The 16,391-nt window shown below is 33.6% G+C and overlaps 1 long non-coding RNA gene across 1 annotated transcript; it reads right to left on the reverse strand.

The window, feature by feature from the left end:
- Positions 1-8,685: 8,685 nt before the first annotated feature.
- Positions 8,686-12,032, reverse strand: LOC117687197 (uncharacterized). The gene is made up of 5 exons (XR_004600196.2): positions 11,920-12,032; positions 11,675-11,749; positions 9,876-9,983; positions 9,364-9,468; positions 8,686-8,785 (listed from the first exon to the last, which is right to left on the reverse strand). It is a non-coding gene; the product is annotated as an uncharacterized lncRNA (long non-coding RNA).
- Between the last annotated feature and the right edge of the window lie 4,359 nt (positions 12,033-16,391).

The following is a 16,391-nucleotide window of genomic DNA, read 5'->3' on the forward strand; positions in this document are numbered from 1 at the left end:
GTCAGGGGTTCAGGCTTTAGGGTGAGGCCAATATGTCCATATAGTAAAAATGTATTAAATCTTTGAAATTCTTCTTCTCTACTAGCATACATATTTGTTAAAAACTAAATGCATAATTATGATGTCCATGAGGCCCTCTACTAAGAATGTGAAATTCATGACCCCATCATATTTTTTCATTGTTGAGTATGGTTTTCCATCAATTAATGCATTATGAGAGGTTTCCAAATCCTGAAGAAAATTATCGTAACCATTTTGTTTTTTAAATTTCATAATTCCCAACAATCCATAAGATTCGATCTATACTTTGGCTTTCCAATTATTCTAAAATTTCCTCTTTCCAAGAAATCTCTTATACATTTTTATTATCATTAACAGTCATTAACAGTTATGGGTCAGGGGTTCAGGCTCTAGGGTGGGGCCAATATGGCTATATAGTAAAAACGTATTTAATCTTTGAAAATCTTTTTCTCTACTCCCATATATATTTTGAATACATGGTTTTGATGTCCGAAAACTCCTCTATCTAAATTGTTAAATTCATGGCCGATGGGGCGGGGGGGGGGGGGGGGGGAGGCAATATAGTGTTAATGCATATAATGTTTAAAAATCTTCTTCTCTATTCTAACACATCTGTATAAAAAGTGACTTGTTATTTACCAGGAATTCCTCTACTGAAATTTTAATGTCCCCTGGATTATAGGTTTTGACTCTAGGGCAGGGCGAAAATGAATATATAGGTGTTAATGCATACAATGTTAGGTCTTGTAGGTATGTTATGGAGTCGCGAACTCCTCTGTCAACGATGAAGACATCATCATCTTGTATCCAGCTGCGGATATCCTCAATGTTTGACTTCATGGCGTGATTGAGAATGCTCGCATCATTATCTTTTGCAAAGTATGGCCCATTTATTGAGATGAAATATTCTGTAATTATTACAAAGACCATGGGCTTCACCAGTGGTCTCCCCTTATGGAAGCTAAAGGACTGCCTTTGGAATTTGAAGTTGACACTCTTGGTGATCCATCCAGGACAAGTATCACTTGCAGGCGAGTTGCGTCTCCGAAAAGGGTCTGTGCCAGTGGAGGGTGTGTTGATGAATGATTTGCTCTCTTGTGACATGTTGGAACCCGAGGTTTTCTGAAACAAATGTACCATCGATGAGGGCTGATCTAATTGCCGCGATACTTCTTCAGATACCAGATTTGGAGATGTTGAACAAGGTAGACAATATTCTTTTTTTTTTTTTTTTTTTTCAAATTCTTTTATTGATTTTATATAAAACAATTTACAAAGATAGCTTATACATAGATATGAATTTCAATTGAAATCATTATTCATTATTATGCCCACAGTGATAAATATAATAGAACATACATACTAACATATAATGTATCGTCCGAAGACATAATCATACATGCATATATTGAAATGTTACATTCATTGGTATACGTAGTAAAAATAAGTTGAACCCCTGGCTTACCCGGTGGACATAACACATACATATGCATACAGTCCTTCACTACGTCCCCGGGTAAAGCGCTAATACACATAGACAGTCCCTATGTGTATCGGGTATATTATTGTTTTGAAAAGAATAACAAATATCAAAGTTTAGATATCAACAGTTGAAAAAGCTCATTTTCTTTTGTGTTTTTTAGCATTTTCAGAACTGCACAGTGTGTCGTAATATACTCTTTGAATGAGTTTTTTATCAATAAAATTGATTCGGGTAAATTTTCAAGTCTACAATACATTTTACATTTGTATATTCTATATGCAATAAATGACAAAAAATAATTATATAATTTGGTGACTTGTGTTTCTTCCAGGTAGAACAATATGCTTCCAATTAATATCAAAATTTAAGCACTCGCTAGCCACTTTCATAACAGATTGTTCAGTAGTTTGTAATTAAACTCAGCTAAGGCTTTGTCTTTGGTATTTTTAATTTTCTGTGTATATATTGATTTCCATACATTTTTGCTTTCCAACTTAAATTCTTTTTCTAATTTAGATTGTGTACAAGGTGCTTGAAATTTACGTTTTATTAATCTTGAATAAAAAGTTTTGGTGTTGTGTTGATCGGAAATTATTTGTAGTTGTTTTGTTTGTAAGTATGGAATTTTTGAAAAATCGTATTTGAGTTCAAATTTGGTAAAAATTTGTTTTATTATTTTGTATTCACATAACCAGTTTGTTCTTTTGCGTAATGTATCGAATATATCCGACGAACTTTTTAAAGTTCCATTCTCTTCAAAAATATCTTTTACATATAGAATTCCGCTTTTAATCCAATTTTCAAAGCAGATTGTCTTACCTTTAAAATTGAATATTTTATTTGACCAAATAGGTTGTAATAAAAAAGCTTCGGTAGAAAGGGCAGGTATTTTGGTTTGGGTATCATCTTTACATAAATTATAGCATACAAAAGCTTGCTTGTAGAACTCTGGGAAGTTGTTTATTATACCATAGTCTTTGGTAACCGTCTCATTTGTTTTCATCAGATATTCAATATCAATTTTTGTATCCTTACAGAAACTGTTAAAAAAATATTTAATATTGTGTTCTGTACTAAGTAAACGTGGAATCCACATAGCTTTTAGGGCCGTAAATTTAGATTCTATATCAACAAGACCTATTCCTCCCTCATATACTTCACCTATGATGGTATTTCTTTTGATCCTATCAGTTTTATTCCACATGAAATTAAATATAAGCCTTTTAACATTTTTTATGAAATCATTGTCGGGTATTTCCAAAATGCTAGCTACATATATAAGTTTAGAAATTGCTAATGTGTTTATTATTGTGCATTTTCCAAATATTGTTAGTTTTCTTTTTTTCCAAGATTCAAATAACGTTTCCATTTCATGATATATTTTCATCCAGTTTTTATTGTAACACTCAATCTTATCATGACCAATGTGTATACCTAAGCATTTCACTGATTGGTTCGTTACATGTATTCCTTCAACATTGTTATATTGGTTTTTAAGAGTGCCAAGAAGGATGCATTCTGTTTTAGATAAATTTATTTTTGATCCCGCGAGTTTGCAAAAGACGTCAATGGTTTTAATGGCTTGTTTGAGAGAATCTATATTCTTCAGTGATAATGTCATATCATCTGCATGTTGGATGTTTTTAATTTCTTTTTCTGAGTTTTTAACTGTAAATCCGTTTATTAACCCATTATTTTTTATTTTATCGGATAAGATTTCAGCGACGAAAAGATATAATAATGCTGAAATAGGACAGCCTTGTCTAATTCCTCTATGCATTTGACATGTTCTTGAAATCCATCCATTATTTTTTAATCGAAATATTGGGTTTTTATATAAAATTTTAATCCAGTGAATAAAATTAGTTCCGAAATTAAAAGTCTCTAACGTTTTGAATAAAAAATTCCATTCAACAGAATCGAAAGCCTTTTCAAAATCTAAAAAGAGGAGTAGCCCGTCTTGATTATTGTTTTCGCAATATTCAAAAATGTCTAGAATTAGTCTAGCATTTGTACCTATAAATCTTCCCTTTATGTACGCTGTTTGCTCATTACTTATATATTCATCTATCACTTTTTGCAATCTGCGTGCAAATATAAACGCAATGATTTTATAATCCGTGTTAGTCAAGCTGATAGGTCTGTAATTTTTCAATAGATATTTTTCACCCTTTTTGTGGATAAGAGAGATTACTGCTAGGCGTTGAGAGAAAGACATTTCATTTAACTGGAAAATTTCTTTTAACATATTAAAAAAAAGTGAAGATAGTTGATCCCAAAAACATTGATAGAATTCTGCTGGCAATCCATCAAGCCCGGGAGCTTTATTACTTTTCATACTCATTACTGTATCTTTACATTCATCTAAGGTTGGAAATTTATCACAATTGTCTTTAGCTGTAGTAGAAAGCGTTTTAATATTACTAGTTTCTAAATAATTTTCAATGTCTACGTCGTTTATATTTTTTGTATCGTATAAATTCTCATAGAAATGACACATTTCACCTAAAATTTCGTCATCTGTTGTTAAGTTTTCCTGTTTTTCATTCTGTAGTTCATAAATTACGTTTTGTGTTTGATGTTTTTTTTCTAGACATAAAAAATATTTCGTGTTCTTTTCACCTTCATTAATCCATTTTGCACGTGATCTTATCTGAGCACCTTTAGACTTTTTATCATAAAATTCGTTTAACTGAGTCTCTAAGTTTCTTTTCCTAATCATATCAATTTCATTGTAAGGCAAAGATTCTATATATTCAATTTCTTTTTCTATATTGAATATTTTCTTTTTAAATTTGTTTGATTGTTTAACGGAGAAAATTATAGAGAATTTTTTAACCTCGTCCTTTAAAATTTCCCATTTTTGTATAAATGTGTCATACGTGTTGGAAATATTTTTTATGATTTCAGAAATTTGCTCTTTGTATTCTTTATTTTCTAAAAGAGACGTGTTAAGCTTCCAATAACCACCCCCCTTTTTGTAATCAAAAATATTTAGATCAAATTGTATCGATTTATGATCGGACATTCTATTGCCGTTAGAATGGGTGCCGGGAATTTTTTGTAATGCTAAATTATTAGTTTTTAATGATAAGTTTTCACTCATAAATACAAAATCAATCCTACTTCTTGGTGTGTTATTTGCATCGCACCAAGTAAATCCATCGAAGTGTTTATTTTTTTCTTCCCATAGATCTGAACATTTCATTTGCTTAATAATTTCTTTCAAAAGTTTTGAACTCTTATCAGTATTACTATTCAGCTTACAGTTGAAGTCACCACACAAGATAGTATTTGATATATTATTCGAGTTATTATTAATAAATGTTTTCATTCTTTTAAAAAATTGAATACGGTGTGATTCATTATTAGGGGCATAAATATTTACCAAAGTTAAATCAGTTTCGCCTATTTTTACATTAATCAAGATTTTACGTCCATCATTAGAACTGTGCCTATTAATAATATCTATATCTAAATCTTTCTTAAATAGAACTGATACACCTTTACTATAAGTAGAGTCTGAAAAACAATGAATAGATTTTCCTCGCCAGTTACAATTGTAATTAAACTCGTTCTTTTGGGTAAAATGAGTCTCTTGGATGAGAGCTATATCTATCTTTGAATCATGTAACCAATTATAGAACTTTAATCTTTTTTCTTTAGTATTAAGGCCTCTTGCATTAATAGATATAAAATTGATCAATGCCATGTTACTCATGAAACAATCGATAATAAACAAAAGTCTAAGGTAGTTTTAGTTTACCGTATAATCTGAGTCCTTAAATCACAATAGTGGTCAGAGTTCCTGTAAGAGTCCGAAAGGGATCGAGTCCAGCGTTAACCTTCAGCGGTGCGCGCGTGCGAATCGCGAACCTGGCTTGTCGTAGCTGTTTTTTTGGTAACTGAGCCGCCAGAGTTTTGAGTCTTGCGAATGTCCTGGATCATCTCTGAGATCTGTAGTTGTTGAGTTTTAGATTTATCCTTTGACGCGGTCCTGGTCTTTGGTCCGCTAGCAGAGTGAGAACGACCTGCAGAGCGACGTAGGCGCCCAGCGATTTCAGACATGATAATGCCAAGCTTGTTTGTTCCCGGCCAAGCGGATGCGCGAGTGTGGATGGTGGCCTCTTTGTCCAGTCCAGATGCCCAAAAATCGTCATACGTGGTCTCAACAAAGACGGACTTTTTGTGTTTTTTTAATAAATCAGAAAATTCGGGGATTTGATCAGCTTTTGCCTCCAGAATTTCTGTCATAATGGCTATCTGTTTTTCCGTAAAGCTTGGAGACGGAATGATTAGCTTTCCGATTTTTTTGGCATCAAGTGCAGTAGCAGCCGATTGAATTGATGTTGCTCTAGGGATGTCCCCGCTGCTCATTGCCTTTATGTACTGGAATGCATGTTCAGCCGATTTGTGTGAGATACCAAACACGTTCAACTCACAGGGGTAGAAATTGGAAAGACAATTATCACGCCCGGCGAAGGGAAGCACATTGTTTTCAGATTCAACGTGGAATTCACACGATTCGTCGCCTGGTAGATGACCCTCATGTTTGCAAACTTTGCATCTTTTATTGTTAGGACAATCTCTAGTAAAGTGTGTATCCTCCCAGCAGTTGGTGCAACGGGGGTTTTGTTTTGTAGAGGGTTGACCATGGTGATAGATGGAGCAGCGCAGACCGGCGCAGGTGGATGTACGTGGAAGGAAGACACCCTCGTCTAACGCTTTCACGTAAATGAACCGATTACCGTTAAGGATGCTCGTCATCTTCCTGGTTACCGGATGGCGGATTTTCTCATATTTGATGTCACTAGTGAATGACACATTGAAGTTTTTTAGCATGTTAAGAACTTCATTGTCGTCGACGGACAATGGTACACCTTTGACTGTAATTTTGATGACGTTATCAGATGGGTCATTAAGACCGGCTGAGTAAGGATTTGTATCATAAACTTTGACATTTGTGTTTCTTATATCAATTCCTTCTGTTAGAATTTTTGATCTGCTTTCTTTAGATTTTACATATATCCTCCACAAGTCTCTATCTTTTTGTACGCAAGTGAGATCACTGATGCTTTTGGTTACAGACATAGATAGATCAAAGTCGGAGATACGGGTAGACCCACATTGGATCTCCCTGTCTCTCAGATAAACCGGTTTTATGAGATCCATAGTACCGTTAGATAGTCACTGGTCACTGAGCGTACCTAGCGTATCTAGGATCGGCAGCCCGTGTAAGTAACCAGTATAATACAGGTAATACAGGTATGAGCGATGCTCACACAAAAGTTTTTCAATTCAGTTAATTTTGGCTTTCAAAAATATTATTTAACTGAAAAAACACCAAAGTTTCACTCACAGTTATGCATCCAAAGGAACATCCAAAGGAATTATCAAAATACACAATAAATCCTTTAGAAAATGTCAAAAACACAGAGCCGATATAAGCACCGTCATACGTCCCCGTGTCACGTGACAAAAAAGTAGACAATATTCTGTTTGACTCTCCTCCTCTCAGTTTCATTAGAAATATAGCCTAACTTGTCCTCACTGTCCTCGATGCGCCACTCAAACATTAATTATCTTTCTTTTGTTTACGGTTGACTTAGCTGTCAATCGGAATGAGACGTCGCTGTGAACTTAAGAGAAATTCTTGACGATTAAACTTAATTTTTTAATAGAATATATAGCGACTTCTGGTATGATGGAAAAGTAAATTATGTTCTAAATGATATTAGAACATTATAATAAAATAATTTCATGTTCAATCGCTTGTATGCAATTTCTTTGTAGATGATATATGAACTCTTTGTTAGTAAAACGAGCATTTCACTAACCGTAAACTTCACTCATTATATGATGAGCATACTGTACTAGTTTTTTTAAAAGAATTATTCTAAGAGTACGTTGATATATTTTAGTATATGTCAAAACACCCGTATAAAGAGGAAATATTTCTGTTTGCTGGTGGTTTTACTAAATATTTGATACTGTTGATTTCTTATTTTACATGATGACTCAATTCCACGACCACGCTCTTTTGTATCTAAACGCTATAATATACAGTCACGAATGCGGAACTTTTATTCTAATCTCTTATTATTCTCATCTCTCAGAAAACAAAAGCTAGATTTGAAAATCTGATAGAGGTGCTATTCGGGATTTTTCACTGATATTAGTTCCACGCAATTAAATAGAAATCTATTGTTTATATTTACCTTTTACGTCTACTGACTGGCTAGTAGCAGCATATAGCGGTCGTCTCCAATTAGATTAATTAAATGTCATAATACCCTAGGTTAGGGTCATAGCTAGGGAATTTCCGGGGGGAAAATGAGAAGATATTTAAAAAAATTGAAAGAATAAATCTTTTAAGGTCCAAATATTGCGGAAACATTTAGAAAGAGTTTGGGGTCGGGGGGTATCATTGAAAAAGGTAAATAGAGTTATCTCCCCTTGTTTGTTTTTACTGAACTTAATGAGTATTAATATTATAAAATGTTCGTAATGTCATTAGGAAGTTACATTTTTAAAAGAATTATTAAATGATGTTTTTATATGAACAAGACTACTACAATTTAAAACAGTTTTTGAATTTTCTGAATAAACACAATGACTTGTCTATAGTCAAGAAATCATTTGCTAGCCCTGACGAAGGATGGATGTTTGTTATGAATATAACAATATACTAGTCAGCTTATTCAGTATATCTATGAAAACATTAACATATACAAGCTTTCCTCAATGTTAAGTGTTGGAAAATATTTCTTTAGAGTTTCGCACCTTTTTAATATCAGCTCATGCACTCTATTTTGATTTTAAAGTTTTCAGCCAAATTAAAGGCTTCATAGTCATTCTTGCAAGTTTTTTTTTAACGAGAGCAGTGGGTGCTCATTACAATAGTTTGGGTTTTATTTTCTCCAGAATGAAACTTGATTCATCTACATGCATTGAAAGAAGAAATATATTGCAGACTGACTTTGTTAACAACATACTTGTTTTTGAATAGCATTTTCTCAAAGTCAGTTGTCTTTGAAGGCTTGAAGGATTCTAAATAAGTATTAATATATGTTTTATCTCTTTATAAAAAAAAAGAAAAAAAATAATGCATTGCAAAGTCAGTCTCTAGCTTTAAAAAAGGCATACACTGTGCTATTGGTTAAAGAAATTGCAGAGAAATGTTCAACTTTAACATTTTATTGTCTGACAAATATAAAAAAAAGAACAGGCGTTTTCTTTCAAAGGGTTGTTTTGCCTCTCTGTTACTTCCAATGCTCAACACTGTAAAAATTAAAGAGATATATCATGTTTTGAAGAATGTACAAATAAGAACTTCGTATCAAACAAATTGCAAATGTAGTTTAGTATTTTAGTTCATGACACACCCTTTAGGTCGTAAGCAATCTTTACATGAAGTAGGAATATCTTTATTAGAACGGTATAAATCAGACAAAGATTATAATTTTTTTTCTTTTCATTGACCTTGAACTTGCCAAAATGACCTTGGTTGAAAATCATTGTACTCTCTGGTTATAAACAATAGTTGCTGGAAGCAAACACTGCCAATGTTTCTCAGTAAGAAACATTTAGAATAGACAGGACACATTTTTTTCACTTGGCCTACCAGTGACCTTAAACTTGCTTAAATGACCTCGGGTCAAAATCATGACACACCCTCAGGTGGTAGGCAATCTTCAGTTGATCTAAGAACTTCCAATGTTTCTCCATAAGAAAGATACGGACCGGACACGGTTAAGTACAGTCAGACAAACGGACGGACAGGGGTGGAGAGCGATTCCTATATACCATTAAACTTTGTTTGCGGGGAAGATGTATAAAAATTTATATCATTAATATACCTTACGGGTTCCTCTTTTTACCCAACCTCTGTGATTAAAACTCAAACCAAATCCTGCACCATAATACAACCAGCATCCGCCACTCCATTATGTATTAGGATTACTCTAAATGTGTAAAAAAAAAAAAAATAGTACTAGTATTTAAACGTTTTTCTTAAAAAAAAAGAAGATTTTTTAAAATTTTTTTTTTATTACATTTGTCGTAAATCATAAATATTTGATATAGTTACAAAAAATAATTCATGTAAAGAGTAATTAAACATTGATTAATTAGTAACAAAATATTATAAATATAACGAAGACTTTATTAAGCATCGTGTTAATAGGGCCCGATGGTCGTAGCCATTTTAAAATGCATTGATCTCCTTTAGAATAAAAGCTCTATTTCAAAAATCAGTTATATGCCAAACTTTAAAAGGTGAAATATATAATTTCTTTTTCAAGTAAATATAACTTCTTAAACATTTTGAAATGTGTTGACCACAGAGTCCCCATAATCAAAGAAATTATACATGTACGTCACGGGTTCCCCTTTCACCCGTCATTCCTGTGAATTTTTCAGGAACTCCACCACTATAGTATTTCCAGTATTTGAAATGTTCTCGGGCATCACAACTATTCTGAAGTATTGAAAACAAAGAAATAAGAGGTCACATTGGCATTAAATCAATAATTTTAAAAATAACTACAAGAGTGCAAGCCACAAAAAAATTAGAAACGAGCTTAAAGCCTGTCTCACACAGAACACACGGCTTATACGGTTGGCCACCCGTGTAAATACATACAACCGAACCAACCGTGGCCTTATCCGACTTACACTCGGGCCACTTGAGTGTATCCGGCTTTTTTTAACTTTTAAAAAACTTGCAAGGGTGCCATGTCCGTGTATGATCATATTAGCTATCGTACAAGACCGTATATACAACCGCACATGAAGTCCATTCCACGAGTGAGCTCAACCGTGTCAATATCGTATATAAATCGTATGGAATCGTGTGAAACCGTTCCCAAGTCCTACATCCAACACCCGGATTAACACTCAAATGTCACACGATCACCATACGATTCACACGGGTGTACACACGGATTTAAACGACCAATACGGTTTCATACGATCGCCATACGACCAATACAGTTCAAGTACGAATTATACATGGCCAAGTACGACCAGACACGGTCTCTACGTCTGTAGAAAGCTGGTGTATGATCATACAGCACTCGAACACAACAGAAAACACAAATACCTGCTGACACCTTGAAACAACAGAGTACTTGCTACACAATGCCTCCAAAGAAGAAGGTCCCCAAAAGAATCCCCACCATGGAAGATTCTCCCAGAGAGATTACAAAAAGGGCCTTCTATCAGTCTTCTCGTGATTTCTAATTCCCTTATTCTGTCATCTGCCATTTTTATAACTTCTCTGTTAAAAATTCGAAAATTTATGAAGCCAAGCCATCAAATCGAGTCAATTTATATCAAAACAAATGTGTGATAATTCGAGCATAACTCGAACAAAAGTCGGTGGGACCGTATGTAAACCCTGCAAATGTCCAGTTAATCGAGTGAAAGTCGTGTTTAATTGTACTAGGCCGTTACAGACCGTACTTGGAACCGTACAACAATCGTTTGAAAATAGTTTGCAAATCGTGTTCAAACCGTGACAAACCTTGCCTGACCGAGTATATCCGTGTTTTTTTCGTACATACTCGCGCTACATTCGAGTCTAAATCGTACCAACTCATCCCCAGGCACTGTTGGAGCTCAATACTCGTACCAGTCAACCCGTGCATAACCGAGTATACCGTATTGGAACCGTGTGCCCAACCGTGTTCTGTGTGAGACAGGCTAAAACATATAGTTCTATCAATACCGTTGCAAAAGGCCTAAAAACAATTTGTGTGTTAAGGGTAACCCGACCTTACCTACAAAAATGCCCCGATCCTACCATTTTAAGGTGTCTGCTTTTATCCAATTGTAAATTTTGTTATTTCTTTTAAAAAAAATCCGTTTTTAAATGACACAAACATTCTAAGGATTCATGCAAAAAAATAAAATGATAAAATAAAAAAAAATCCCTACCTACCTAACCTATTTTTTTCATCAGTGCTACCTTAAACACACAATTTTTTAGAGGCCTAATTGGGAATACATTTTTATGTTTAAAAATGATTTACAGTTTTGTCATGTGATTTAGTATTGAAAAAAAAATAATTTTACGAACAAGGTCTGAAGCAGCTACATTCGTTAATTTCCGTACTATGTACATTTTACCACCTGTAACACCTTGATATCTACTGCAATAAAACTTACTGGAATCATCTGCACACCTTTAGCATTTACGTACATTAAGACAACAGAGACAAGTAGCAGGAAGATGGACTTCATCTAAAATAAATCATTCATTTATAAATAATCCGATGGACAAATGAGACACATTTGCATTGTTTAATAATACGATATTAAAACAAGTGTTTTATTAGTTTATTAAATTAAGTGATCGATTAATTAATTAAAGCATGTTAAGATAATAATGGAAATGAACAAGAAATATTTACCGTTTTATTCTGCCAGCGACACAACAAACAACTGCAGATGCTCAGGACTGTGTAAGTTGATATTGTAACAGAAACCAATGTTATATAACTAACGTTGAAAGCTTTAAAATGTAGAAAAGACATGATTTAAATATTTTTGTGTTTTGACATAAACTACATGTATTCAAATTTAGATTGTTTTCAAGGCTAAAGCCAATCTGTGCAGATATTGTATTCAGTATCAAAATAACCGTTTAAAACATGCTTCAACTTATGTAAAATAAGACATGATTTAGTCATTTGAGAATGGTTTTTTTTTTCATGCATGCTTATTGATAAACAAGGGATCGTTGTGCAAAGGACATCTTACGTTATTTTACAACAATCAATCTTCCCTTAATAAAGACGATGTAACATAATAAACTCATTAATGAACACGATTATTGAATGTTCCCGATTAGTTAAAATATAAATTGGAGAAATATATACTGAAATTTTATTTATGTAACTTCCGTTCGAAAAAGAACCCCGATTACATAGTGAAATATATTGATTTGATTATACACTTGACAGAATCAGATGTAAAACAGTATTTTCTCTTTAAACGCGCATTACACACTGTATCAGCAGTCATCAATTTACTCCCACAGTATTCAGAATCAAAACGTGAAAAAAGTGCAATATTTATAACCCCCCCCCCCCATTTTGATTTAGTTATTGCTTAGAAAATGAAGGTAATATAACGATACTTTGTATACAACCTAAAATATGTTGTAGATTTGAGTTTTATTAACACTTGTTTACATCTTTAGGCTGAATAGCACCGACAAGAAAATTGATCGATAACTGAGCAGTAATGATCCATCATAAGGCTTCGTTCAACCATCGATCGATAAGTGGCCAGCTAACGTGATATAACTTCAGTTCGTTATAAGCATTTGGTTCTATACATGTACATCGCCGCTGGTTTACAAACAAAATGTGGATTGTAAAACATTCATTTAACATAAAATGAAAGAAGAATGGCAAAGGACTGAATATTTTCGCCGAATTGGATAACATACCGGAACATTTTGATTCAACAATATTTGTTTATTGTATAACTTCGCAATAGGGTATAAATTAATTATTTTGGTGTTGTTTTGTATATTATTTCATGTTGTTAAATTGTAATATTCACAGCCAATTGGGCAGAGCTTAAGACTTCTTTTTTTTCGGGGGAGGGGGGATACTGAAGCTAAATTGTGAAATTCGTAACCCTTTGGCCAAGGATTAAGGTCCTAGTGCGAGTTCAGTATGGCTACGTAGTGAAATATATTTATTTGATACTACATTTGACAGAATAAAAAGTAACACTGTGTTTCCTAATCAAACGCGCATTAAACACGATATCGGGGGTGAAAAATCTAATTTTTTACCATTCTCAACCATTGAAGATTGCATTGCGTGGGCATCGTTCCGTTATTTTTGTACGACCTACGTCGATTTTAATCAATGAACTATTAAAGTCAATTTTAAATCTGTGTTACATTTGTACATAAAGAAATTGAATTTTACGACAAGAGTAATGTAAGTATTTACTTCACTTACTATGAACATAAACAATGGCTTGTCAAGATTTTTTGCATGAGTTTGCCCCCCCCCCCCCCCATTCCACCACTACTTTCAACACCGATGCTACGTGCCTGCATTAGGGCCGGTCACGAAAAAACTAGAGATGAAAAATATTTTATCATAAAACCTCTGTCCGTAGCCAAGTGTCGTTAGATGCTGTAATGTTATGACGGACCTAATAACTTGCAAGCATAATAAATGACATCCATATGCGATTATAGAAATACATGTAAATTTATTACTTTGTATCTTAATAAAAATATTTTACCGTTTAATGCCACTCGCTTGAAACGGCGGCTAGAAGTGACCCACCCTCAAAAACCTGTTCTTTGCTACCATTGAGAACCCTTTTCTATTGGTCAATTTCTGACCGATACATAATATATAATTTATAAACAGGTAGTCATTAATAAAACATTTTCCCGCTTTTGCTATCGAAACGCGGGAAAATATAAATATTGATATATAAGAGTATACTGTGATAGTGGAAGCCAAGTTTAAACGTTACAAGTATTCCATGTTTTTCTATGTCATTGACAAAATTAATTCTCAAAGGTCAAATTCCATTATAATTAAGTTTTTGCGGGAGAACATCGTGTAAAACATTCAGGTCTATACGATATATGAGAAACAATTTTATACACGAATGATATCCCCTATTATCTTGTCGGAGTTATCGGACGTAGTAAAAACAAAAGTATAACCAATATAAACTATCGACGGGAAGTCCCGCAGACGAATATTGACAGCTATACGCTGAAGAAGAGGAGAATGATAAAATATTCATTATGAGCCAGTCAATCAGAGCCAGTTAGGTGCCCGACAATATAATTTTTCACCAAGAGGAACCTTTAATCGACGAAATCACATGTTTGAATGTTTTATATTTCGGAAATCATACCGAGTTTGTGCCATTGTCATCGTCCGAAGACGAGGAAGAGGACAGTGAGACTACAGGCATCAGTGCCGGTAATTATTCAGATTCTACATGTACAGTAAAGCTCACGAGTATCCCGACACCCCCTGTGTAAAAAACACGGTGGAAAACGGTCTGTGTCGCACCGTGTACACGGTGTGACACCGTGTATGTGTATTGGAAAATTCAAGAAAAAGCACCGTGTCGCACCGTGGCCGCCTGTGTAACTCCGTGGCCACTGTGTTACTCCGTGGATATCGTTACCTGAGACGTTGATAGAAGTAGCGTATGTTTAGGAATAAATAAATTATGGCTAAACAAGGTTTGAAACATATACATGTAGATCCTTTTCATATTAAAAAAAAATGTCGACTTATGTTGCACGGACCCAGAAAATTGTTGGGGCTTTCAACGTGAAATTAATTTTTTGTGATCTGAAAACTCGAGTAAATGGGTACCTTTTAATTCATTTGTTCTTAAATTAAATGAAATAAATTCACCAAATATATTTAATAATCAGTTGATATATAATCAAAATTCAAATCAATTTGATCGTGTTTTTTTTTCTAAACACACGTAATGTTGTAACTGACAATCTGATTAAAATGTCGGGAGCTTAAACGTCTTTTTTTCTGTTATCTGAAAACACTTTCTGATTTATTAATTAATTTGCTGTCTTACTATAAACCAATAAAAAATGAAAACATTTAAGATCATGTTTTTTTTTAAAAAACATGTTGATATGCTGTAGTAAATAACAACCCCATATTACCGGTGACTCGAATAATTTGGACTTTAGCTATTTATGTAGCAATAAGTAAACAAAAAATCACTTTTATATTATAGTTTATAGTTAAATACATGTACAAACTCTTGTTAAATTATATTCAAGCATTGTACAGGTACTAAAAATATACCCGCATTTCATAAAATAACTTTCAACTTTATTTCCATATAGCTGGTAATGGCCTCGTGATTTCACATGAAAAATCACTCGTGCGATACACCTGTACGGAAGCTGAACAGATACACAACATTGTCTTTCATCTTGGGTTCTATACACAATAGGTGTTATTGTCTGTCTTGTTAGATGTCATTGTAATTTACAACTAACAGTGTGTATATTTGGACGTCTGAACAGGTGTACTCGAGATGCCGTTATTCACACCTTTCCACGGACACCTGTTTGGTAACTCATCACAACCCGTCGTGTGTATGGTCTGAATATATCTTACTTGTACTTTGATAGTTCCATGATTTTTTCTAATCTCTAACAAACAAAAAAAAATGTCCGTAGATATGTACACAAACAACTACACGTAAGACTATCGGCGCGTGGATCCGGAGAACAATTCCGTAACTCTATAAATGCGGGAATTTCACAAAGTATTAACTTGCGATAAGAAATCATTTACCGGGTACACATACATGTATGTTCGAAAAAACTTGATTGATTAAAAAGATGAATGAGATAATACCGGTAAAGTTTTGCAAGCATTTAAAACAAACACAACTTTATTTACTTTATAACCAATCTAATCTGTGTGATGTGAAATAGCGTCGAAATGTTAACAAAAAATCTTATTACATCGTGTACTTTACAAACTTTTAGTCATTGTGTTAAAATCGTTATTAAAATTATGGATCTAAAATAAATGAATTAAATTCATACAAATAGAACTCTTATAATTCAAAAATTGCACAATTTAAAAGTACACACTAAGAGAGAGAGAGAGAGAGAGAGAGATTTTACAACGCAATATTCCAACCCTCATACATGCAGTATAAGAAGGAAGAAACTAAACATTTCAAACACTAAATACTTCATTGCTAAACATTTTTTTCTATTTTGCGGACTTAAAAAAAACAATAGAACGACATTTTTTCCTTATCATGGAAGGAGCACTGGTCTATCTCGCGGGCTGATTTGATTGACAGGGATAGCACGTGGACTCTGCATGCA

Source organism: Magallana gigas, chromosome 1 (genome assembly GCF_963853765.1).
Source record: "Magallana gigas chromosome 1, xbMagGiga1.1, whole genome shotgun sequence".
Lineage (NCBI taxonomy): Eukaryota > Metazoa > Mollusca > Bivalvia > Ostreida > Ostreidae > Magallana > Magallana gigas.